General features: G+C 47.2%; 35 non-coding genes across 35 annotated transcripts; all 35 read left to right on the forward strand.

The window, feature by feature from the left end:
- Positions 1-264: 264 nt before the first annotated feature.
- On the forward strand, positions 265-336 carry TRNAP-CGG (transfer RNA proline (anticodon CGG)). The gene has a single exon. It is a non-coding gene; the product is annotated as a tRNA-Pro (tRNA).
- Positions 337-720: 384 nt separating this feature from the next.
- On the forward strand, positions 721-793 carry TRNAV-UAC (transfer RNA valine (anticodon UAC)). The gene has a single exon. It is a non-coding gene; the product is annotated as a tRNA-Val (tRNA).
- Positions 794-1,685: 892 nt separating this feature from the next.
- On the forward strand, positions 1,686-1,758 carry TRNAV-AAC (transfer RNA valine (anticodon AAC)). The gene has a single exon. It is a non-coding gene; the product is annotated as a tRNA-Val (tRNA).
- A 295-nt stretch (positions 1,759-2,053) lies between these two features.
- TRNAL-CAA (transfer RNA leucine (anticodon CAA)) lies at positions 2,054-2,165 on the forward strand. The gene is made up of 2 exons: positions 2,054-2,091; positions 2,120-2,165. It is a non-coding gene; the product is annotated as a tRNA-Leu (tRNA).
- A 940-nt stretch (positions 2,166-3,105) lies between these two features.
- TRNAP-CGG (transfer RNA proline (anticodon CGG)) lies at positions 3,106-3,177 on the forward strand. The gene has a single exon. It is a non-coding gene; the product is annotated as a tRNA-Pro (tRNA).
- A 384-nt stretch (positions 3,178-3,561) lies between these two features.
- Positions 3,562-3,634, forward strand: TRNAV-UAC (transfer RNA valine (anticodon UAC)). Its single transcript has one exon. It is a non-coding gene; the product is annotated as a tRNA-Val (tRNA).
- Positions 3,635-4,068: 434 nt separating this feature from the next.
- On the forward strand, positions 4,069-4,140 carry TRNAP-AGG (transfer RNA proline (anticodon AGG)). The gene has a single exon. It is a non-coding gene; the product is annotated as a tRNA-Pro (tRNA).
- Positions 4,141-4,525: 385 nt separating this feature from the next.
- TRNAV-AAC (transfer RNA valine (anticodon AAC)) lies at positions 4,526-4,598 on the forward strand. The gene has a single exon. It is a non-coding gene; the product is annotated as a tRNA-Val (tRNA).
- A 295-nt stretch (positions 4,599-4,893) lies between these two features.
- Positions 4,894-5,005, forward strand: TRNAL-CAA (transfer RNA leucine (anticodon CAA)). Its single transcript has 2 exons — positions 4,894-4,931; positions 4,960-5,005. It is a non-coding gene; the product is annotated as a tRNA-Leu (tRNA).
- A 940-nt stretch (positions 5,006-5,945) lies between these two features.
- Positions 5,946-6,017, forward strand: TRNAP-CGG (transfer RNA proline (anticodon CGG)). The gene has a single exon. It is a non-coding gene; the product is annotated as a tRNA-Pro (tRNA).
- Positions 6,018-6,401: 384 nt separating this feature from the next.
- Positions 6,402-6,474, forward strand: TRNAV-UAC (transfer RNA valine (anticodon UAC)). Its single transcript has one exon. It is a non-coding gene; the product is annotated as a tRNA-Val (tRNA).
- Positions 6,475-6,908: 434 nt separating this feature from the next.
- TRNAP-AGG (transfer RNA proline (anticodon AGG)) lies at positions 6,909-6,980 on the forward strand. The gene has a single exon. It is a non-coding gene; the product is annotated as a tRNA-Pro (tRNA).
- A 386-nt stretch (positions 6,981-7,366) lies between these two features.
- TRNAV-AAC (transfer RNA valine (anticodon AAC)) lies at positions 7,367-7,439 on the forward strand. Its single transcript has one exon. It is a non-coding gene; the product is annotated as a tRNA-Val (tRNA).
- A 295-nt stretch (positions 7,440-7,734) lies between these two features.
- Positions 7,735-7,846, forward strand: TRNAL-CAA (transfer RNA leucine (anticodon CAA)). Its single transcript has 2 exons — positions 7,735-7,772; positions 7,801-7,846. It is a non-coding gene; the product is annotated as a tRNA-Leu (tRNA).
- A 940-nt stretch (positions 7,847-8,786) lies between these two features.
- On the forward strand, positions 8,787-8,858 carry TRNAP-CGG (transfer RNA proline (anticodon CGG)). Its single transcript has one exon. It is a non-coding gene; the product is annotated as a tRNA-Pro (tRNA).
- Positions 8,859-9,242: 384 nt separating this feature from the next.
- On the forward strand, positions 9,243-9,315 carry TRNAV-UAC (transfer RNA valine (anticodon UAC)). Its single transcript has one exon. It is a non-coding gene; the product is annotated as a tRNA-Val (tRNA).
- A 434-nt stretch (positions 9,316-9,749) lies between these two features.
- Positions 9,750-9,821, forward strand: TRNAP-AGG (transfer RNA proline (anticodon AGG)). Its single transcript has one exon. It is a non-coding gene; the product is annotated as a tRNA-Pro (tRNA).
- Positions 9,822-10,206: 385 nt separating this feature from the next.
- On the forward strand, positions 10,207-10,279 carry TRNAV-AAC (transfer RNA valine (anticodon AAC)). Its single transcript has one exon. It is a non-coding gene; the product is annotated as a tRNA-Val (tRNA).
- Positions 10,280-10,574: 295 nt separating this feature from the next.
- Positions 10,575-10,686, forward strand: TRNAL-CAA (transfer RNA leucine (anticodon CAA)). Its single transcript has 2 exons — positions 10,575-10,612; positions 10,641-10,686. It is a non-coding gene; the product is annotated as a tRNA-Leu (tRNA).
- A 940-nt stretch (positions 10,687-11,626) lies between these two features.
- TRNAP-CGG (transfer RNA proline (anticodon CGG)) lies at positions 11,627-11,698 on the forward strand. The gene has a single exon. It is a non-coding gene; the product is annotated as a tRNA-Pro (tRNA).
- Positions 11,699-12,082: 384 nt separating this feature from the next.
- Positions 12,083-12,155, forward strand: TRNAV-UAC (transfer RNA valine (anticodon UAC)). Its single transcript has one exon. It is a non-coding gene; the product is annotated as a tRNA-Val (tRNA).
- A 434-nt stretch (positions 12,156-12,589) lies between these two features.
- Positions 12,590-12,661, forward strand: TRNAP-AGG (transfer RNA proline (anticodon AGG)). Its single transcript has one exon. It is a non-coding gene; the product is annotated as a tRNA-Pro (tRNA).
- A 385-nt stretch (positions 12,662-13,046) lies between these two features.
- Positions 13,047-13,119, forward strand: TRNAV-AAC (transfer RNA valine (anticodon AAC)). Its single transcript has one exon. It is a non-coding gene; the product is annotated as a tRNA-Val (tRNA).
- A 296-nt stretch (positions 13,120-13,415) lies between these two features.
- TRNAL-CAA (transfer RNA leucine (anticodon CAA)) lies at positions 13,416-13,527 on the forward strand. Its single transcript has 2 exons — positions 13,416-13,453; positions 13,482-13,527. It is a non-coding gene; the product is annotated as a tRNA-Leu (tRNA).
- Positions 13,528-14,456: 929 nt separating this feature from the next.
- TRNAP-CGG (transfer RNA proline (anticodon CGG)) lies at positions 14,457-14,528 on the forward strand. The gene has a single exon. It is a non-coding gene; the product is annotated as a tRNA-Pro (tRNA).
- Positions 14,529-14,912: 384 nt separating this feature from the next.
- Positions 14,913-14,985, forward strand: TRNAV-UAC (transfer RNA valine (anticodon UAC)). Its single transcript has one exon. It is a non-coding gene; the product is annotated as a tRNA-Val (tRNA).
- Positions 14,986-15,419: 434 nt separating this feature from the next.
- TRNAP-AGG (transfer RNA proline (anticodon AGG)) lies at positions 15,420-15,491 on the forward strand. Its single transcript has one exon. It is a non-coding gene; the product is annotated as a tRNA-Pro (tRNA).
- A 386-nt stretch (positions 15,492-15,877) lies between these two features.
- Positions 15,878-15,950, forward strand: TRNAV-AAC (transfer RNA valine (anticodon AAC)). Its single transcript has one exon. It is a non-coding gene; the product is annotated as a tRNA-Val (tRNA).
- Positions 15,951-16,246: 296 nt separating this feature from the next.
- TRNAL-CAA (transfer RNA leucine (anticodon CAA)) lies at positions 16,247-16,358 on the forward strand. Its single transcript has 2 exons — positions 16,247-16,284; positions 16,313-16,358. It is a non-coding gene; the product is annotated as a tRNA-Leu (tRNA).
- A 939-nt stretch (positions 16,359-17,297) lies between these two features.
- Positions 17,298-17,369, forward strand: TRNAP-UGG (transfer RNA proline (anticodon UGG)). Its single transcript has one exon. It is a non-coding gene; the product is annotated as a tRNA-Pro (tRNA).
- Positions 17,370-17,753: 384 nt separating this feature from the next.
- TRNAV-UAC (transfer RNA valine (anticodon UAC)) lies at positions 17,754-17,826 on the forward strand. Its single transcript has one exon. It is a non-coding gene; the product is annotated as a tRNA-Val (tRNA).
- Positions 17,827-18,260: 434 nt separating this feature from the next.
- Positions 18,261-18,332, forward strand: TRNAP-AGG (transfer RNA proline (anticodon AGG)). The gene has a single exon. It is a non-coding gene; the product is annotated as a tRNA-Pro (tRNA).
- A 385-nt stretch (positions 18,333-18,717) lies between these two features.
- Positions 18,718-18,790, forward strand: TRNAV-AAC (transfer RNA valine (anticodon AAC)). The gene has a single exon. It is a non-coding gene; the product is annotated as a tRNA-Val (tRNA).
- A 300-nt stretch (positions 18,791-19,090) lies between these two features.
- Positions 19,091-19,202, forward strand: TRNAL-CAA (transfer RNA leucine (anticodon CAA)). Its single transcript has 2 exons — positions 19,091-19,128; positions 19,157-19,202. It is a non-coding gene; the product is annotated as a tRNA-Leu (tRNA).
- Positions 19,203-20,141: 939 nt separating this feature from the next.
- Positions 20,142-20,213, forward strand: TRNAP-UGG (transfer RNA proline (anticodon UGG)). Its single transcript has one exon. It is a non-coding gene; the product is annotated as a tRNA-Pro (tRNA).
- The last annotated feature ends 347 nt before the right edge of the window (positions 20,214-20,560 follow it).

Below are 20,560 nucleotides of genomic sequence, written 5' to 3' on the forward strand. Positions count from 1 at the left end.
GGTGTGGAAGTCTATGGGGCAAGGGTCCAGGACTTGCAGAGGAGAACAATTGCCAGAAAGTGCTTGCTGTTCTCATCTGTGCCTTTTTTCTGCTCACTGGCTGATAGGAGATTGGCTGCCCCCTTTCTTGCTAGAGTGAAAAAACAACAACTTGAGAGAAAACATGACGTTGTGAGGCTCACTTAGAGGGAGACTAGCCAAATAGCCCTGCTTTTTTTCTGAAAGACGCTTCAGAAATTGTTCAAAATGTCTCCTGGCCACTCAGGCTCGTTGGTCTAGGGGTATGATTCTCGCTTCGGGTGCGAGAGGTCCCGGGTTCAAATCCCGGACGAGCCCATGACGTGGACATTTTCAGGATGCTTGTAATATAGGAGCATTTCTTCTTTTCAATGCTATAAGACGCTGTGTATGTCGAGAAAGTTCCTTACCCTGCACGCTATTTTCCACTTGTGGCGGGATAAAGGAGTGCAGGACTTCTTTGCAACTGCTTTTCTGGGCCAGACCAGCATGGTAGGAACATTACATGCATAGTGTTTTTCTAGTGTAATTTCATAATATGGTTTCAAAATCGCCTCTGGGAATAAAAGTGGTCCTCATTCCTGTCTTCCAAAGAAATAGAGACCGGGTAAGGAGAGCCCAACTTTGAGCTTCAAGGACATTGGCCCTTAGTCTGTGCATTCCAGCCCAATACATGCCAACAAGATTCCTGAGTTAGTGTCTGTTTCTGTAGTGTAGTGGTTATCACGTTCGCCTTACACGCGAAAGGTCCCTGGTTCGAGACCGGGCAGAAACAGCGGTTTGCTGTTTTTAACAGTGTTTGCCTTTACTGGCTGACTTTATAGGAAAGCTGAGATAATAGAGGCTGTCTATCCCTCACCAACCTGACGTAGTGTGCTACAGGGATCTCAGTGACAGCTCGAAAAGAGAAGTGACGATAGCTTGCGCCATTCGCTTGCTCGCCCTTTGCTCTGAAGGGTGGGCCTACTTCATGAAAGCAAGGAATGAGAGCAGAAATGCTTTTCTTGTCCTCACTGCAAGCAGACACTTAGAGAAAACAAACTGTCTGAAGGACAGAGGCTTTTTAATTTCTTGTTTGATGACGGCCATGGAAAAGACAGCAATCATATTGCAGAAGAGAGCAACATGTGCAGTTGCTTGCTTTGGGTGAAGCATTCACCGACTAGCTGCCACTAACCGCTGGAGCCATGTCAGAGGTGACTCTTGCGTGGCTCGTTGGTCTAGGGGTATGATTCTCGCTTAAGGTGCGAGAGGTCCCAGGTTCAAATCCCGGACGAGCCCTTTTTAGAGCTAAACATACAAATCGTACTAAAAATGCACTATGCCTGACTATTTCTAGTAATACTCGGTTGATTTTTTGCTTAACATATTCCTAACCTCAGTAGAAAAATGGATCACCGTGCTTTTTCTGCCTACCTGCTTAGTCTCAGTGTGTCCCAGGTGATGCTTTCCCAAGCTGTACTCGCAGACATTTAGGCATCAGATATTTGTCTGTCGATGCCTGCACAAGTAAATTTTGAATACGTCTAATTGCAAGCATGTTGGATGATATCTTTGAGGTTTTCACACTTGTTCTGCACATTCTGAGCCGCTGCTGATACAGCAGAATAGAAGTAGGGGGAAGCCTTGAGAGGAACTTTGCTTTAACAGTAGCAAGCAGCAAGGTCGTTTCTGTAGTGTAGTGGTCATCACATTCGCCTAACACGCGAAAGGTCCCCGGTTCAAGACCGGGCAGAAACACTGAGCGTTGGCTGCTTTTATGTGCACACTCTAAAACCTTATTATCTGAATGCAAGTTTAAGAAGAGGTGGTCTTTGAACACAGTGAGCCGTGGGAAACTTTCTTTACCTTTGCAAGACGAAACAAAGTTATCTGCATCCATCATCTGGGGGTCGTTCTTGTGCCTATTTTTATTTTGTTTAAGCTATGTTGTATTGTTGGGGCCTTTACACCTGTGACATTGCTGTGAAGGTTGTAAGTGGAAACATTGGCAGGTGCAGATAGAAGAGTTAGACCTAAGCCCCCCTCATGAGCCGTCAGGATGGCCGAGTGGTCTAAGGCGCCAGACTCAAGAGAGCTTGATCTTCAGTGTAGCTGAGCCTTCTGGTCTCCTCATGGAGGCGTGGGTTCAAATCCCACTTCTGACAGGTCCCTTTTACACTCGTAAATCTTCCTGTTTTTTGCAGTGCGTTCCCGGCAAACACCACAATCTTTGCAGGAACCTGTAGCATGTGAAGAGAAATCCACCAACAATCAGGCTGGGCCCTCAATCACAATTCCATGGATTTCTGGAAATGACACCTCAGGCACACCTTCCATTAAATTTGCACTCCATCACAGTAACTGCCATGCTGGGTTTCTAACTAAGCAGTTGATCCCATCATTTGTTGTGAGGCTCTCCTGCCACCTTTTGGGCAGAGAAGGCACTGTCCCTGCAAAAACACAGGCAGACATGTTCAACAGGGCTTCCTGGTTATGTGGGAGGAGCAGAATGCCATTGGTCCCCCCTTGCAAATTCTAATTTACATAAGGAAGACAGAGAGGTAGCTGGGAGTAGGCACTGCACACGGGCATTGCACTCTCTCCTATGATTTGCAGCCAATTCTAGATTGAGGCAGGAGGAAAGGAGGTGACTCGCCCAACAATGGCTATACTGAGAAGTCAGCCACTCTGGGTCTCCCAGGTGAGTGTTTCAGGCCTGTGAGCCACTCATATAAATCTCGCCTGATCAAGCCTGATCGAGCGCTGAGCGAGCGCGTTTGAATCCAAATATCAAACCCCTCTTTCTCAGGCGCAGGAAATGGTGGGCCCTTCATTGCTTCTGGTGTGGAAGTCTATGGGGCAAGGGTCCAGGACTTGCAGAGGAGAACAATTGCCAGAAAGTGCTTGCTGTTCTCATCTGTGCCTTTTTTCTGCTCACTGGCTGATAGGAGATTGGCTGCCCCCTTTCTTGCTAGAGTGAAAAAACAACAACTTGAGAGAAAACATGACGTTGTGAGGCTCACTTAGAGGGAGACTAGCCAAATAGCCCTGCTTTTTTTCTGAAAGACGCTTCAGAAATTGTTCAAAATGTCTCCTGGCCACTCAGGCTCGTTGGTCTAGGGGTATGATTCTCGCTTCGGGTGCGAGAGGTCCCGGGTTCAAATCCCGGACGAGCCCATGACGTGGACATTTTCAGGATGCTTGTAATATAGGAGCATTTCTTCTTTTCAATGCTATAAGACGCTGTGTATGTCGAGAAAGTTCCTTACCCTGCACGCTATTTTCCACTTGTGGCGGGATAAAGGAGTGCAGGACTTCTTTGCAACTGCTTTTCTGGGCCAGACCAGCATGGTAGGAACATTACATGCATAGTGTTTTTCTAGTGTAATTTCAGGATATGGTTTCAAAATCGCCTCTGGGAATAAAAGTGGTCCTCATTCCTGTCTTCCAAAGAAATAGAGACCGGGTAAGGAGAGCCCAACTTTGAGCTTCAAGGACATTGGCCCTTAGTCTGTGCATTCCAGCCCAATACATGCCAACAAGATTCCTGAGTTAGTGTCTGTTTCTGTAGTGTAGTGGTTATCACGTTCGCCTTACACGCGAAAGGTCCCTGGTTCGAGACCGGGCAGAAACAGCGGTTTGCTGTTTTTAACAGTGTTTGCCTTTACTGGCTGACTTTATAGGAAAGCTGAGATAATAGAGGCTGTCTATCCCTCACCAACCTGACGTAGTGTGCTCCAGGGATCTCAGTGACAGCTCGAAAAGAGAAGTGACGATAGCTTGCGCCATTCGCTTGCTCGCCCTTTGCTCTGAAGGGTGGGCCTACTTCATGAAAGCAAGGAATGAGAGCAGAAATGCTTTTCTTGTCCTCACCGCAAGCAGACACTTAGAGAAAACAAACTGTCTGAAGGACAGAGGCTTTTTAATTTCTTGTTTGATGACGGCCATGGAAAAGACAGCAATCATATTGCAGAAGAGAGCAACATGTGCAGTTGCTTGCTTTGGGTGAAGCATTCACCGACTAGCTGCCACTAACCCCTGGAGCCATGTCAGAGGTGACTCTTGCGTGGCTCGTTGGTCTAGGGGTATGATTCTCGCTTAGGGTGCGAGAGGTCCCGGGTTCAAATCCCGGACGAACCCTTTTTAGAGCTAAACATACAAATCGTACTAAAAATGCACTATGCCTGACTATTTCTAGTAATACTCGGTGCATTGTTGCGCAACATATTCCTAACCTCAGAAGAAAAATGGATCACCGTGCTTTTTCTGCCTACCTGCTTAGTCTCAGTGTGTCCCAGGTGATGCTTTCCCAAGCTGTACTCACAGACATTTAGGCATCAGATATTTGTCTGTCGATGCCTGCACAAGTACATTTTGAATACGTCTAATTGCAAGCATGTTGGATGATATCTCTGAGGTTTTCACACTTGTTCTGCACATTCTGAGCCGCTGCTGATACAGCAGAATAGAAGTAGGGTGAAGCCTTGAGAGGAACTTTGCTTTAACAGTAGCAAGCAGCAAGGTCGTTTCTGTAGTGTAGTGGTCATCACGTTCGCCTAACACGCGAAAGGTCCCCGGTTCGAGACCGGGCAGAAGCACTGAGTGTTGGCTGCTTTTATGTGCACACTCTAAAACCTTATTATCTGAATGCAAGTTTAAGAAGAGGTGGTCTTTGAACACAGTGAGCCGTGGGAAACTTTCTTTACCTTTGCAAGACGAAACAAAGTTATCTGCATCCGTCATCTGGGGGTCGTTCTTGTGCCTATTTTTATTTTGTTTAAGCTATGTTGTATTGTTGGGGCCTTTACACCTGTGACATTGCTGTGAAGGTTGTAAGTGGAAACATTGGCAGGTGCAGATAGAAGAGTTAGACCTAAGCCCCCCTCATGAGCCGTCAGGATGGCCGAGTGGTCTAAGGCGCCAGACTCAAGAGAGCTTGATCTTCAGTGTAGCTGAGCCTTCTGGTCTCCTCATGGAGGCGTGGGTTCAAATCCCACTTCTGACAGGTCCCTTTTACACCCGTAAATCTTCCTGTTTTTTGCAGTGCGTTCCCGGCAAACACCACAATCTTTGCAGGAACCTGTAGCATGTGAAGAGAAATCCACCAACAATCAGGCTGGGCCCTCAATCACAATTCCATGGATTTCTGGAAATGACACCTCAGGCACACCTTCCATTAAATTTGCACTCCATCACAGTAACTGCCATGCTGGGTTTCTAACTAAGCAGTTGATCCCATCATTTGTTGTGAGGCTCTCCTGCCACCTTTTGGGCAGAGAAGGCACTGTCCCTGCAAAAACACAGGCAGACATGTTCAACAGGGCTTCCTGGTTATGTGGGAGGAGCAGAATGCCATTGGTCCCCCCTTGCAAATTCTAATTTACATAAGGAAGACAGAGAGGTAGCTGGGAGTAGGCACTGCACACGGGCATTGCACTCTCTCCTATGATTTGCAGCCAATTCTAGATTGAGGCAGGGGGAAAGGAGGTGACTCGCCCAACAATGGCTATACTGAGAAGTCAGCCACTCTGGGTCTCCCAGGTGAGTGTTTCAGGCCTGTGAGCCACTCATATAAATCTCGCCTGATCGAGCCTGATCGAGCGCTGAGCGAGCGCGTTTGAATCCAAATATCAAACCCCTCTTTCTCAGGCGCAGGAAATGGTGGGCCCTTCATTGCTTCTGGTGTGGAAGTCTATGGGGCAAGGGTCCAGGACTTGCAGAGGAGAACAATTGCCAGAAAGTGCTTGCTGTTCTCATCTGTGCCTTTTTTCTGCTCACTGGCTGATAGGAGATTGGCTGCCCCCTTTCTTGCTAGAGTGAAAAAACAACAACTTGAGAGAAAACATGACGTTGTGAGGCTCACTTAGAGGGAGACTAGCCAAATAGCCCTGCTTTTTTTCTGAAAGACGCTTCAGAAATTGTTCAAAATGTCTCCTGGCCACTCAGGCTCGTTGGTCTAGGGGTATGATTCTCGCTTCGGGTGCGAGAGGTCCCGGGTTCAAATCCCGGACGAGCCCATGCTGTGGACATTTTCAGGATGCTTGTAATATAGGAGCATTTCTTCTTTTCAATGCTATAAGACGCTGTGTATGTCGAGAAAGTTCCTTACCCTGCACGCTATTTTCCACTTGTGGCGGGATAAAGGAGTGCAGGACTTCTTTGCAACTGCTTTTCTGGGCCAGACCAGCATGGTAGGAACATTACATGCATAGTGTTTTTCTAGTGTAATTTCAGGATATGGTTTCAAAATCGCCTCTTGGAATAAAAGTGGTCCTCATTCCTGTCTTCCAAAGAAATAGAGACCGGGTAAGGAGAGCCCAACTTTGAGCTTCAAGGACATTGGCCCTTAGTCTGTGCATTCCTGCCCAATACATGCCAACAAGATTCCTGAGTTAGTGTCTGTTTCTGTAGTGTAGTGGTTATCACGTTCGCCTTACACGCGAAAGGTCCCTGGTTCGAGACCGGGCAGAAACAGCGGTTTGCTGTTTTTAACAGTGTTTGCCTTTACTGGCTGACTTTATAGGAAAGCTGAGATAATAGAGGCTGTCTATCCCTCACCAACCTGACGTAGTGTGCTCCAGGGATCTCAGTGACAGCTCGAAAAGAGAAGTGACGATAGCTTGCGCCATTCGCTTGCTCGCCCTTTGCTCTGAAGGGTGGGCCTACTTCATGAAAGCAAGGAATGAGAGCAGAAATGCTTTTCTTGTCCTCACCGCAAGCAGACACTTAGAGAAAACAAACTGTCTGAAGGACAGAGGCTTTTTAATTTCTTGTTTGATGACGGCCATGGAAAAGACAGCAATCATATTGCAGAAGAGAGCAACATGTGCAGTTGCTTGCTTTGGGTGAAGCATTCACCGACTAGCTGCCACTAACCGCTGGAGCCATGTCAGAGGTGACTCTTGCGTGGCTCGTTGGTCTAGGGGTATGATTCTCGCTTAGGGTGCGAGAGGTACCGGGTTCAAATCCCGGACGAGCCCTTTTTAGAGCTAAACATACAAATCGTACTAAAAATGCACTATGCCTGACAATTTCTAGTAATACTCGGTTGATTTTTTGCTTAACATATTCCTAACCTCAGTAGAAAAATGGATCACCGTGCTTTTTCTGCCTACCTGCTTAGTCTCAGTGTGTCCCAGGTGATGCTTTCCCAAGCTGTACTCGCAGACATTTAGGCATCAGATATTTGTCTGTCGATGCCTGCACAAGTAAATTTTGAATACGTCTAATTGCAAGCATGTTGGATGATATCTTTGAGGTTTTCACACTTGTTCTGCACATTCTGAGCCGCTGCTGATACAGCAGAATAGAAGTAGGGTGAAGCCTTGAGAGGAACTTTGCTTTAACAGTAGCAAGCAGCAAGGTCGTTTCTGTAGTGTAGTGGTCATCACGTTCGCCTAACACGTGAAAGGTCCCCGGTTCGAGACCGGGCAGAAACACTGAGCGTTGGCTACTTTTATGTGCACACTCTAAAACCTTATTATCTGAATGCAAGTTTAAGAAGAGGTGGTCTTTGAACACAGTGAGCCGTGGGAAACTTTCTTTACCTTTGCAAGACGAAACAAAGTTATCTGCATCCATCATCTGGGGGTCGTTCTTGTGCCTATTTTTATTTTGTTTAAGCTATGTTGTATTGTTGGGGCCTTTACACCTGTGACATTGCTGTGAAGGTTGTAAGTGGAAACATTGGCAGGTGCAGATAGAAGAGTTAGACCTAAGCCCCCCTCATGAGCCGTCAGGATGGCCGAGTGGTCTAAGGCGCCAGACTCAAGAGAGCTTGATCTTCAGTGTAGCTGAGCCTTCTGGTCTCCTCATGGAGGCGTGGGTTCAAATCCCACTTCTGACAGGTCCCTTTTACACCCGTAAATCTTCCTGTTTTTTGCAGTGCGTTCCCGGCAAACACCACAATCTTTGCAGGAACCTGTAGCATGTGAAGAGAAATCCACCAACAATCAGGCTGGGCCTTCAATCACAATTCCATGGATTTCTGGAAATGACACCTCAGGCACACCTTCCATTAAATTTGCACTCCATCACAGTAACTGCCATGCTGGGTTTCTAACTAAGCAGTTGATCCCATCATTTGTTGTGAGGCTCTCCTGCCACCTTTTGGGCAGAGAAGGCACTGTCCCTGCAAAAACACAGGCAGACATGTTCAACAGGGCTTCCTGGTTATGTGGGAGGAGCAGAATGCCATTGGTCCCCCCTTGCAAATTCTAATTTACATAAGGAAGACAGAGAGGTAGCTGGGAGTAGGCACTGCACACGGGCATTGCACTCTCTCCTATGATTTGCAGCCAATTCTAGATTGAGGCAGGAGGAAAGGAGGTGACTCGCCCAACAATGGCTATACTGAGAAGTCAGCCACTCTGGGTCTCCCAGGTGAGTGTTTCAGGCCTGTGAGCCACTCATATAAATCTCGCCTGATCAAGCCTGATCGAGCGCTGAGCGAGCGCGTTTGAATCCAAATATCAAACCCCTCTTTCTCAGGCGCAGGAAATGGTGGGCCCTTCATTGCTTCTGGTGTGGAAGTCTATGGGGCAAGGGTCCAGGACTTGCAGAGGAGAACAATTGCCAGAAAGTGCTTGCTGTTCTCATCTGTGCCTTTTTTCTGCTCACTGGCTGATAGGAGATTGGCTGCCCCCTTTCTTGCTAGAGTGAAAAAACAACAACTTGAGAGAAAACATGACGTTGTGAGGCTCACTTAGAGGGAGACTAGCCAAATAGCCCTGCTTTTTTTCTGAAAGACGCTTCAGAAATTGTTCAAAATGTCTCCTGGCCACTCAGGCTCGTTGGTCTAGGGGTATGATTCTCGCTTCGGGTGCGAGAGGTCCCGGGTTCAAATCCCGGACGAGCCCATGACGTGGACATTTTCAGGATGCTTGTAATATAGGAGCATTTCTTCTTTTCAATGCTATAAGACGCTGTGTATGTCGAGAAAGTTCCTTACCCTGCACGCTATTTTCCACTTGTGGCGGGATAAAGGAGTGCAGGACTTCTTTGCAACTGCTTTTCTGGGCCAGACCAGCATGGTAGGAACATTACATGCATAGTGTTTTTCTAGTGTAATTTCAGGATATGGTTTCAAAATCGCCTCTGGGAATAAAAGTGGTCCTCATTCCTGTCTTCCAAAGAAATAGAGACCGGGTAAGGAGAGCCCAACTTTGAGCTTCAAGGACATTGGCCCTTAGTCTGTGCATTCCAGCCCAATACATGCCAACAAGATTCCTGAGTTAGTGTCTGTTTCTGTAGTGTAGTGGTTATCACGTTCGCCTTACACGCGAAAGGTCCCTGGTTCGAGACCGGGCAGAAACAGCGGTTTGCTGTTTTTAACAGTGTTTGCCTTTACTGGCTGACTTTATAGGAAAGCTGAGATAATAGAGGCTGTCTATCCCTCACCAACCTGACGTAGTGTGCTCCAGGGATCTCAGTGACAGCTCGAAAAGAGAAGTGACGATAGCTTGCGCCATTCGCTTGCTCGCCCTTTGCTCTGAAGGGTGGGCCTACTTCATGAAAGCAAGGAATGAGAGCAGAAATGCTTTTCTTGTCCTCACCGCAAGCAGACACTTAGAGAAAACAAACTGTCTGAAGGACAGAGGCTTTTTAATTTCTTGTTTGATGACGGCCATGGAAAAGACAGCAATCATATTGCAGAAGAGAGCAACATGTGCAGTTGCTTGCTTTGGGTGAAGCATTCACCGACTAGCTGCCACTAACCCCTGGAGCCATGTCAGAGGTGACTCTTGCGTGGCTCGTTGGTCTAGGGGTATGATTCTCGCTTAGGGTGCGAGAGGTCCCGGGTTCAAATCCCGGACGAACCCTTTTTAGAGCTAAACATACAAATCGTACTAAAAATGCACTATGCCTGACTATTTCTAGTAATACTCGGTGCATTGTTGCGCAACATATTCCTAACCTCAGAAGAAAAATGGATCACCGTGCTTTTTCTGCCTACCTGCTTAGTCTCAGTGTGTCCCAGGTGATGCTTTCCCAAGCTGTACTCGCAGACATTTAGGCATCAGATATTTGTCTGTCGATGCCTGCACAAGTACATTTTGAATACGTCTAATTGCAAGCATGTTGGATGATATCTCTGAGGTTTTCACACTTGTTCTGCACATTCTGAGCCGCTGCTGATACAGCAGAATAGAAGTAGGGTGAAGCCTTGAGAGGAACTTTGCTTTAACAGTAGCAAGCAGCAAGGTCGTTTCTGTAGTGTAGTGGTCATCACGTTCGCCTAACACGCGAAAGGTCCCCGGTTCGAGACCGGGCAGAAACACTGAGCGTTGGCTGCTTTTATGTGCACACTCTAAAACCTTATTATCTGAATGCAAGTTTAAGAAGAGGTGGTCTTTGAACACAGTGAGCCGTGGGAAACTTTCTTTACCTTTGCAAGACGAAACAAAGTTATCTGCATCCGTCATCTGGGGGTCGTTCTTGTGCCTATTTTTATTTTGTTTAAGCTATGTTGTATTGTTGGGGCCTTTACACCTGTGACATTGCTGTGAAGGTTGTAAGTGGAAACATTGGCAGGTGCAGATAGAAGAGTTAGACCTAAGCCCCCCTCATGAGCCGTCAGGATGGCCGAGTGGTCTAAGGCGCCAGACTCAAGAGAGCTTGATCTTCAGTGTAGCTGAGCCTTCTGGTCTCCTCATGGAGGCGTGGGTTCAAATCCCACTTCTGACAGGTCCCTTTTACACCCGTAAATCTTCCTGTTTTTTGCAGTGCGTTCCCGGCAAACACCACAATCTTTGCAGGAACCTGTAGCATGTGAAGAGAAATCCACCAACAATCAGGCTGGGCCCTCAATCACAATTCCATGGATTTCTGGAAATGACACCTCAGGCACACCTTCCATTAAATTTGCACTCCATCACAGTAACTGCCATGCTGGGTTTCTAACTAAGCAGTTGATCCCATCATTTGTTGTGAGGCTCTCCTGCCACCTTTTGGGCAGAGAAGGCACTGTCCCTTCAAAAACACAGGCAGACATGTTCAACAGGGCTTCCTGGTTATGTGGGAGGAGCAGAATGCCATTGGTCCCCCCTTGCAAATTCTAATTTACATAAGGAAGACAGAGAGGTAGCTGGGAGTAGGCACTGCACACGGGCATTGCACTCTCTCTTATGATTTGCAGCCAATTCTAGATTGAGGCAGGAGGAAAGGAGGTGACTCGCCCAACAATGGCTATACTGAGAAGTCAGCCACTCTGGGTCTCCCAGGTGAGTGTTTCAGGCCTGTGAGCCACTCATATAAATCTCGCCTGATCGAGCCTGATCGAGCGCTGAGCGAGCGCGTTTGAATCCAAATATCAAACCCCTCTTTCTCAGGCGCAGGAAATGGTGGGCCCTTCATTGCTTCTGGTGTGGAAGTCTATGGGGCAAGGGTCCAGGACTTGCAGAGGAGAACAATTGCCAGAAAGTGCTTGCTGTTCTCATCTGTGCCTTTTTTCTGCTCACTGGCTGATAGGAGATTGGCTGCCCCCTTTCTTGCTAGAGTGAAAAAACAACAACTTGAGAGAAAACATGACGTTGTGAGGCTCACTTAGAGGGAGACTAGCCAAATAGCCCTGCTTTTTTTCTGAAAGACGCTTCAGAAATTGTTCAAAATGTCTCCTGTCCACGCAGGCTCGTTGGTCTAGGGGTATGATTCTTGCTTCGGGTGCGAGAGGTCCCGGGTTCAAATCCCGGACGAGCCCATGCTGTGGACATTTTCAGGATGCTTGTAATATAGGAGCATTTCTTCTTTTCAATGCTATAAGACGCTGTGTATGTCGAGAAAGTTCCTTACCCTGCACGCTATTTTCCACTTGTGGCGGGATAAAGGAGTGCAGGACTTCTTTGCAACTGCTTTTCTGGGCCAGACCAGCATGGTAGGAACATTACATGCATAGTGTTTTTCTAGTGTAATTTCAGGATATGGTTTCAAAATCGCCTCTTGGAATAAAAGTGGTCCTCATTCCTGTCTTCCAAAGAAATAGAGACCGGGTAAGGAGAGCCCAACTTTGAGCTTCAAGGACATTGGCCCTTAGTCTGTGCATTCCAGCCCAATACATGCCAACAAGATTCCTGAGTTAGTGTCTGTTTCTGTAGTGTAGTGGTTATCACGTTCGCCTTACACGTGAAAGGTCCCTGGTTCGAGACCGGGCAGAAACAGCGGTTTGCTGTTTTTAACAGTGTTTGCCTTTACTGGCTGACTTTATAGGAAAGCTGAGATAATAGAGGCTGTCTATCCCTCACCAACCTGACGTAGTGTGCTCCAGGGATCTCAGTGACAGCTCGAAAAGAGAAGTGACGATAGCTTGCGCCATTCGCTTGCTCGCCCTTTGCTCTGAAGGGTGGGCCTACTTCATGAAAGCAAGGAATGAGAGCAGAAATGCTTTTCTTGTCCTCACCGCAAGCAGACACTTAGAGAAAACAAACTGTCTGAAGGACAGAGGCTTTTTAATTTCTTGTTTGATGACGGCCATGGAAAAGACAGCAATCATATTGCAGAAGAGAGCAACATGTGCAGTTGCTTGCTTTGGGTGAAGCATTCACCGACTAGCTGCCACTAACCCCTGGAGCCATGTCAGAGGTGACTCTTGCGTGGCTCGTTGGTCTAGGGGTATGATTCTCGCTTAGGGTGCGAGAGGTCCCGGGTTCAAATCCCGGACGAGCCCTTTTTAGAGCTAAACATACAAATCGTACTAAAAATGCACTAAGCCTGACTATTTCTAGTAATACTCGGTTGATTTTTTGCTTAACATATTCCTAACCTCAGTAGAAAAATGGATCACCGTGCTTTTTCTGCCTACCTGCTTAGTCTCAGTGTGTCCCAGGTGATGCTTTCCCAAGCTGTACTCGCAGACATTTAGGCATCAGATATGTGTCTGTCGATGCCTGCACAAGTAAATTTTGAATACGTCTAATTGCAAGCATGTTGGATGATATCTCTGAGGTTTTCACACTTGTTCTGCACATTCTGAGCGCTGCTGATACAGCAGAATAGAAGTAGGGTGAAGCCTTGAGAGGAACTTTGCTTTAACAGTAGCAAGCAGCAAGGTCGTTTCTGTAGTGTAGTGGTCATCACGTTCGCCTAACACGCGAAAGGTCCCCGGTTCGAGACCGGGCAGAAACACTGAGCGTTGGCTGCTTTTATGTGCACACTCTAAAACCTTATTATCTGAATGCAAGTTTAAGAAGAGGTGGTCTTTGAACACAGTGAGCCGTGGGAAACTTTCTTTACCTTTGCAAGACGAAACAAAGTTATCTGCATCCATCATCTGGGGGTCGTTCTTGTGCCTATTTTTATTTTGTTTAAGCTATGTTGTATTGTTGGGGCCTTTACACCTGTGACATTGCTGTGAAGGTTGTAAGTGGAAACATTGGCAGGTGCAGATAGAAGAGTTAGACCTAAGCCCCCCATCATGAGCCGTCAGGATGGCCGAGTGGTCTAAGGCGCCAGACTCAAGAGAGCTTGATCTTCAGTGTAGCTGAGCCTTCTGGTCTCCTCATGGAGGCGTGGGTTCAAATCCCACTTCTGACAGGTCCCTTTTACACCCGTAAATCTTCCTGTTTTTTGCAGTGCGTTCCCGGCAAACACCACAATCTTTGCAGGAACCTGTAGCATGTGAAGAGAAATCCACCAACAATCAGGCTGGGCCCTCAATCACAATTCCATGGATTTCTGGAAATGACAACTCAGGCACACCTTCCATTAAATTTGCACTCCATCACAGTAACTGCCATGCTGGGTTTCTAACTAAGCAGTTGATCCCATCATTTGTTGTGAGGCTCTCCTGCCACCTTTTGGGCAGAGAAGGCACTGTCCCTGCAAAAACACAGGCAGACATGTTCAACAGGGCTTCCTGGTTATGTGGGAGGAGCAGAATGCCATTGGTCCCCCCTTGCAAATTCTAATTTACATAAGGAAGACAGAGAGGTAGCTGGGAGTAGGCACTGCACACGGGCATTGCACTCTCTCTTATGATTTGCAGCCAATTCTAGATTGAGGCAGGAGGAAAGGAGGTGACTCGCCCAACAATGGCTATACTGAGAAGTCAGCCACTCTGGGTCTCCCAGGTGAGTGTTTCAGGCCTGTGAGCCACTCATATAAATCTCGCCTGATCGAGCCTGAGCGAGCGCGTTTGAATCCAAATATCAAACCCCTCTTTCTCAGGCGCAGGAAATGGTGGGCCCTTCATTGCTTCTGGTGTGGAAGTCTATGGGGCAAGGGTCCAGGACTTGCAGAGGAGAACAATTGCCAGAAAGTGCTTGCTGTTCTCATCTGTGCCTTTTTTCTGCTCACTGGCTGATAGGAGATTGGCTGCCCCCTTTCTTGCTAGAGTGAAAAAACAACAACTTGAGAGAAAACATGACGTTGTGAGGCTCACTTAGAGGGAGACTAGCCAAATAGCCCTGCTTTTTTTCTGAAAGACGCTTCAGAAATTGTTCAAAATGTCTCCTGGCCACTCAGGCTCGTTGGTCTAGGGGTATGATTCTCGCTTCGGGTGCGAGAGGTCCCGGGTTCAAATCCCGGACGAGCCCATGCCGTGGACATTTTCAGGATGCTTGTAATATAGGAGCATTTCTTCTTTTCAATGCTATGAGACGCTGTGTATGTCGAGAAAGTTCCTTACCCTGCACGCTATTTTCCACTTGTGGCGGGATAAAGGAGTGCAGGACTTCTTTGCAACTGCTTTTCTGGGCCAGACCAGCATGGTAGGAACATTACATGCATAGTGTTTTTCTAGTGTAATTTCAGGATATGGTTTCAAAATCGCCTCTTGGAATAAAAGTGGTCCTCATTCCTGTCTTCCAAAGAAATAGAGACCGGGTAAGGAGAGCCCAACTTTGAGCTTCAAGGACATTGGCCCTTAGTCTGTGCATTCCAGCCCAATACATGCCAACAAGATTCCTGAGTTAGTGTCTGTTTCTGTAGTGTAGTGGTTATCACGTTCGCCTTACACGCGAAAGGTCCCTGGTTCGAGACCGGGCAGAAACAGCGGTTTGCTGTTTTTAACAGTGTTTGCCTTTACTGGCTGACTTTATAGGAAAGCTGAGATAATAGAGGCTGTCTATCCCTCACCAACCTGACGTAGTGTGCTCCAGGGATCTCAGTGACAGCTCGAAAAGAGAAGTGACGATAGCTTGCGCCATTCGCTTGCTCGCCCTTTGCTCTGAAGGGTGGGCCTACTTCATGAAAGCAAGGAATGAGAGCAGAAATGCTTTTCTTGTCCTCACCGCAAGCAGACACTTAGAGAAAACAAACTGTCTGAAGGACAGAGGCTTTTTAATTTCTTGTTTGATGACGGCCATGGAAAAGACAGCAATCATATTGCAGAAGAGAGCAACATGTGCAGTTGCTTGCTTTGGGTGAAGCATTCACCGACTAGCTGCCACTAACCCCTGGAGCCATGTCAGAGGTGACTCTTGCGTGGCTCGTTGGTCTAGGGGTATGATTCTCGCTTAGGGTGCGAGAGGTCCCGGGTTCAAATCCCGGACGAGCCCTTTTTAGAGCTAAACATACAAATCGTACTAAAAATGCACTATGCCTGACAATTTCTAGTAATACTCGGTTGATTTTTTGCTTAACATATTCCTAACCTCAGTAGAAAAATGGATCACCGTGCTTTTTCTGCCTACCTGCTTAGTCTCAGTGTGTCCCAGGTGATGCTTTCCCAAGCTGTACTCGCAGACATTTAGGCATCAGATATTTGTCTGTCGATGCCTGCACAAGTAAATTTTGAATACGTCTAATTGCAAGCATGTTGGATGATATCTCTGAGGTTTTCACACTTGTTCTGCACATTCTGAGCCGCTGCTGATACAGCAGAATAGAAGTAGGGTGAAGCCTTGAGAGGAACTTTGCTTTAACAGTAGCAAGCAGCAAGGTCGTTTCTGTAGTGTAGTGGTCATCACGTTCGCCTAACACGCAAAAGGTCCCCGGTTCGAGACCGGGCAGAAACACTGAGCGTTGGCTGCTTTTATGTGCACACTCTAAAACCTTATTATCTGAATGCAAGTTTAAGAAGAGGTGGTCTTTGAACACAGTGAGCCGTGGGAAACTTTCTTTACCTTTGCAAGACGAAACAAAGTTATCTGCATCCGTCATCTGGGGGTCGTTCTTGTGCCTATTTTTATTTTGTTTAAGCTATGTTGTATTGTTGGGGCCTTTACACCTGTGACATTGCTGTGAAGGTTGTAAGTGGAAACATTGGCAGGTGCAGATAGAAGAGTTAGACCTAAGCCCCCCCTCATGAGCCGTCAGGATGGCTGAGTGGTCTAAGGCGCCAGACTCAAGAGAGCTTGATCTTCAGTGTAGCTGAGCCTTCTGGTCTCCTCATGGAGGCGTGGGTTCAAATCCCACTTCTGACAGGTCCCTTTTACACCCGTAAATCTTCCTGTTTTTTGCAGTGCGTTCCCGGCAAACACCACAATCTTTGCAGGAACCTGTAGCATGTGAAGAGAAATCCACCAACAATCAGGCTGGGCCCTCAATCACAATTCCATGGATTTCTGGAAATGACACCTCAGGCACACCTTCCATTAAATTTGCACTCCATCACAGTAACTGCCATGCTGGGTTTCTAACTAAGCAGTTGATCCCATCATTTGTTGTGAGGCTCTCCTGCCACCTTTTGGGCAGAGAAGGCACTGTCCCTGCAAAAACACAGGCAGACATGTTCAACAGGGCTTCCTGGTTATGTGGGAGGAGCAGAATGCCATTGGTCCCCCCTTGCAAATTCTAATTTACATAAGGAAGACAGAGAGGTAGCTGGGAGTAGGCACTGCACACGGGCATTGCACTCTCTCTTATGATTTGCAGCCAATTCTAGATTGAGGCAGGAGGAAAGGAGGTGACTCGTCCAACAATGGCTATACTGAGAAGTCAGCCACTCTGGGTCTCCCAGGTGAGTGTTTCAGGCCTGTGAGCCACTCATATAAATCTCGCCTGATCGAGCCTGATCGAGCGCTGAGCGAGCGCGTTTGAATCCAAATATCAAACCCCTCTTTCTCAGGCGCAGGAAATGGTGGGCCCTTCATTGCTTCTGGTGTGGAAGTCTATGGGGCAAGGGTCCAGGACTTGCAGAAGAGAACAATTGCCAGAAAGTGCTTGCTGTTCTCATCTGTGCTTTTTTTCTGCTCACTGGCTGATAGGAGATTGGCTGCCCCCTTTCTTGCTAGAGTGAAAAAACAACAACTTGAGAGAAAACATGACGTTGTGAGGCTCACTTAGAGGGAGACTAGCCAAATAGCCCTGCTTTTTTCTGAAAGACGCTTCAGAAATTGTTCAAAATGTCTCCTGGCCACTCGGGCTCGTTGGTCTAGGGGTATGATTCTGGCTTTGGGTGCGAGAGGTCCCGGGTTCAAATCCCGGACGAGCCCATGCTGTGGACATTTTCAGGATGCTTGTAATATAGGAGCATTTCTTCTTTTCAATGCTATAAGACGCTGTGTATGTCGAGAAAGTTCCTTACCCTGCACGCTATTTTCCACTTGTGGCGTGATAAAGGAGTGCAGGACTTCTTTGCAACTGCTTTTCTGGGCCAGACCAGCATGGTAGGAACATTACATGCATAGTGTTTTTCTAGTGTAATTTCAGGATATGGTTTCAAAATCGCCTCTTGGAATAAAAGTGGTCCTCATTCCTGTCTTCCAAAGAAATAGAGACCGGGTAAGGAGAGCCCAACTTTGAGCTACAAGGACATTGGCCCTTAGTCTGTGCATTCCAGCCCAATACATGCCAACAAGATTCCTGAGTTAGTGTCTGTTTCTGTAGTGTAGTGGTTATCACGTTTGCCTTACACGCGAAAGGTCCCTGGTTCGAGACCAGGCAGAAACAGCGGTTTGCTGTTTTTAACAGTGTTTACCTTTACTGGCTGACTTTATAGGAAAGCTGAGATAATAGAGGCTGTCTATCCCTCACCAACCTGACGTAGTGTGCTCCAGGGATCTCAGTGACAGCTCGAAAAGAGAAGTGACGATAGCTTGCGCCATTCGCTTGCTCGCCCTTTGCTCTGAAGGGTGGGCCTACTTCATGAAAGCAAGGAATGAGAGCAGAAATGCTTTTCTTGTCCTCACCACAAGCAGACACTTAGAGAAAAAAAACTGTCTGAAGGACAGAGGCTTTTTAATTTCTTGTTTGATGACGGCCATGGAAAAGACAGCAATCATATTGCAGAAGAGAGCAACATGTGCAGTTGCTTGCTTTGGGTGAAGCATTCACCGACTAGCTGCCACTAACCCCTGGAGCCATGTCAGAGGTGACTCTTGCGTGGCTCGTTGGTCTAGGGGTATGATTCTCGCTTAGGGTGCGAGAGGTCCCGGGTTCAAATCCCGGACGAGCCCTTTTTAGAGCTAAACATACAAATCGTACTAAAAATGCACTATGCCTGACAATTTCTAGTAATACTCGGTGCATTGTTGCGCAACATATTCCTAACCTCAGAAGAAAAATGGATCACCGTGCTTTTTCTGCCTACCTGCTTAGTCTCAGTGTGTCCCAGGTGATGCTTTCCCAAGCTGTACTCGCAGACATTTAGGCATCAGATATTTGTCTGTCGATGCCTGCACAAGTAAATTTTGAATACGTCTAATTGCAAGCATGTTGGATGATATCTCTGAGGTTTTCACACTTGTTCTGCACATTCTGAGCCGCTGCTGATACAGCAGAATAGAAGTAGGATGAAGCCTTGAGAGGAACTTTGCTTTAACAGTAGCAAGCAGCAAGGTCGTTTCTGTAGTGTAGTGGTCATCACGTTCGCCTAACACGCGAAAGGTCCCCGGTTCGAGACCGGGCAGAAACACTGAGCATTGGCTGCTTTTATGTGCACACTCTAAAACCTTATTATCTAAATGCAAGTTTAAGAAGAGGTGGTCTTTGAACACAGTGAGCCGTGGGAAACTTTCTTTACCTTTGCAAGACGAAACAAAGTTATCTGCATCCATCATCTGGGGGTCGTTCTTGTGCCTATTTTTATTTTGTTTAAGCTATGTTGTATTGTTGGGGCCTTTACACCTGTGACATTGCTGTGAAGGTTGTAAGTGGAAACATTGGCAGGTGCAGATAGGATAGAAGAGTTAGACCTAAGCCCCCCTCATGAGCCATCAGGATGGCCGAGTGGTCTAAGGCGCCAGACTCAAGAGAGCTTGATCTTCAGTGTAGCTGAGCCTTCTGGTCTCCTCATGGAGGCGTGGGTTCAAATCCCACTTCTGACAGGTCCCTTTTACACCCGTAAATCTTCCTGTTTTTTGCAGTGCGTTCCCGGCAAACACCACAATCTTTGCAGGAACCTGTAGCATGTGAAGAGAAATCCACCAACAATCAGGCTGGGCCCTCAATCACAATTCCATGGATTTCTGGAAATGACACCTCAGGCACACCTTCCATTAAATTTGCACTCCATCACAGTAACTGCCATGCTGGGTTTCTAACTAAGCAGTTGATCCCATCATTTGTTGTGAGGCTCTCCTGCCACCTTTTGGGCAGAGAAGGCACTGTCCCTGCAAAAACACAGGCAGACATGTTCAACAGGGCTTCCTGGTTATGTGGGAGGAGCAGAATGCCATTGGTCCCCCCTTGCAAATTCTAATTTACATAAGGAAGACAGAGAGGTAGCTGGGAGTAGGCACTACACACGGGCATTGCACTCTCTCTTATGATTTGCAGCCAATTCTAGATTGAGGCAGGAGGAAAGGAGGTGACTCGCCCAACAATGGCTATACTGAGAAGTCAGCCACTCTGGGTCTCCCAGGTGAGTGTTTCAGGCCTGTGAGCCACTCATATAAATCTCGCCTGATCGAGCCTGATCGAGCGCTGAGCGAGCGCGTTTGAATCCAAATATCAAACCCCTCTTTCTCAGGCGCAGGAAATGGTGGGCCCTTCATTGCTTCTGGTGTGGAAGTCTATGGGGCAAGGGTCCAGGACTTGCAGAGGAGAACAATTGCCAGAAAGTGCTTGCTGTTCTCATCTGTGCCTTTTTTCTGCTCACTGGCTGATAGGAGATTGGCTGCCCCCTTTCTTGCTAGTGTGAAAAACCAACAACTTGAGAGAAAACATGACGTTGTGAGGCTCACTTAGAGGGAGACTAGCCAAATAGCCCTGCTTTTTTCTGAAAGACGCTTCAGAAATTGTTCAAAATGTCTCCTAGCCACTCAGGCTCGTTGGTCTAGGGGTATGATTCTGGCTTTGGGTGCGAGAGGTCCCGGGTTCAAATCCCGGACGAGCCCATGCTGTGGACATTTTCAGGATGCTTGTAATATAGGAGCATTTCTTCTTTTCAATGCTATAAGACGCTGTGTATGTCGAGAAAGTTCCTTACCCTGCACGCTATTTTCCACTTGTGGCGTGATAAAGGAGTGCAGGACTTCTTTGCAACTGCTTTTCTGGGCCAGACCAGCATGGTAGGAACATTACATGCATAGTGTTTTTCTAGTGTAATTTCAGGATATGGTTTCAAAATCGCCTCTTGGAATAAAAGTGGTCCTCATTCCTGTCTTCCAAAGAAATAGAGACCGGGTAAGGAGAGCCCAACTTTGAGCTACAAGGACATTGGCCCTTAGTCTGTGCATTCCAG

This window comes from Lissotriton helveticus, chromosome 10 (genome assembly GCF_964261635.1).
Source record: "Lissotriton helveticus chromosome 10, aLisHel1.1, whole genome shotgun sequence".
Taxonomy (NCBI): Eukaryota; Metazoa; Chordata; class Amphibia; order Caudata; family Salamandridae; genus Lissotriton; species Lissotriton helveticus.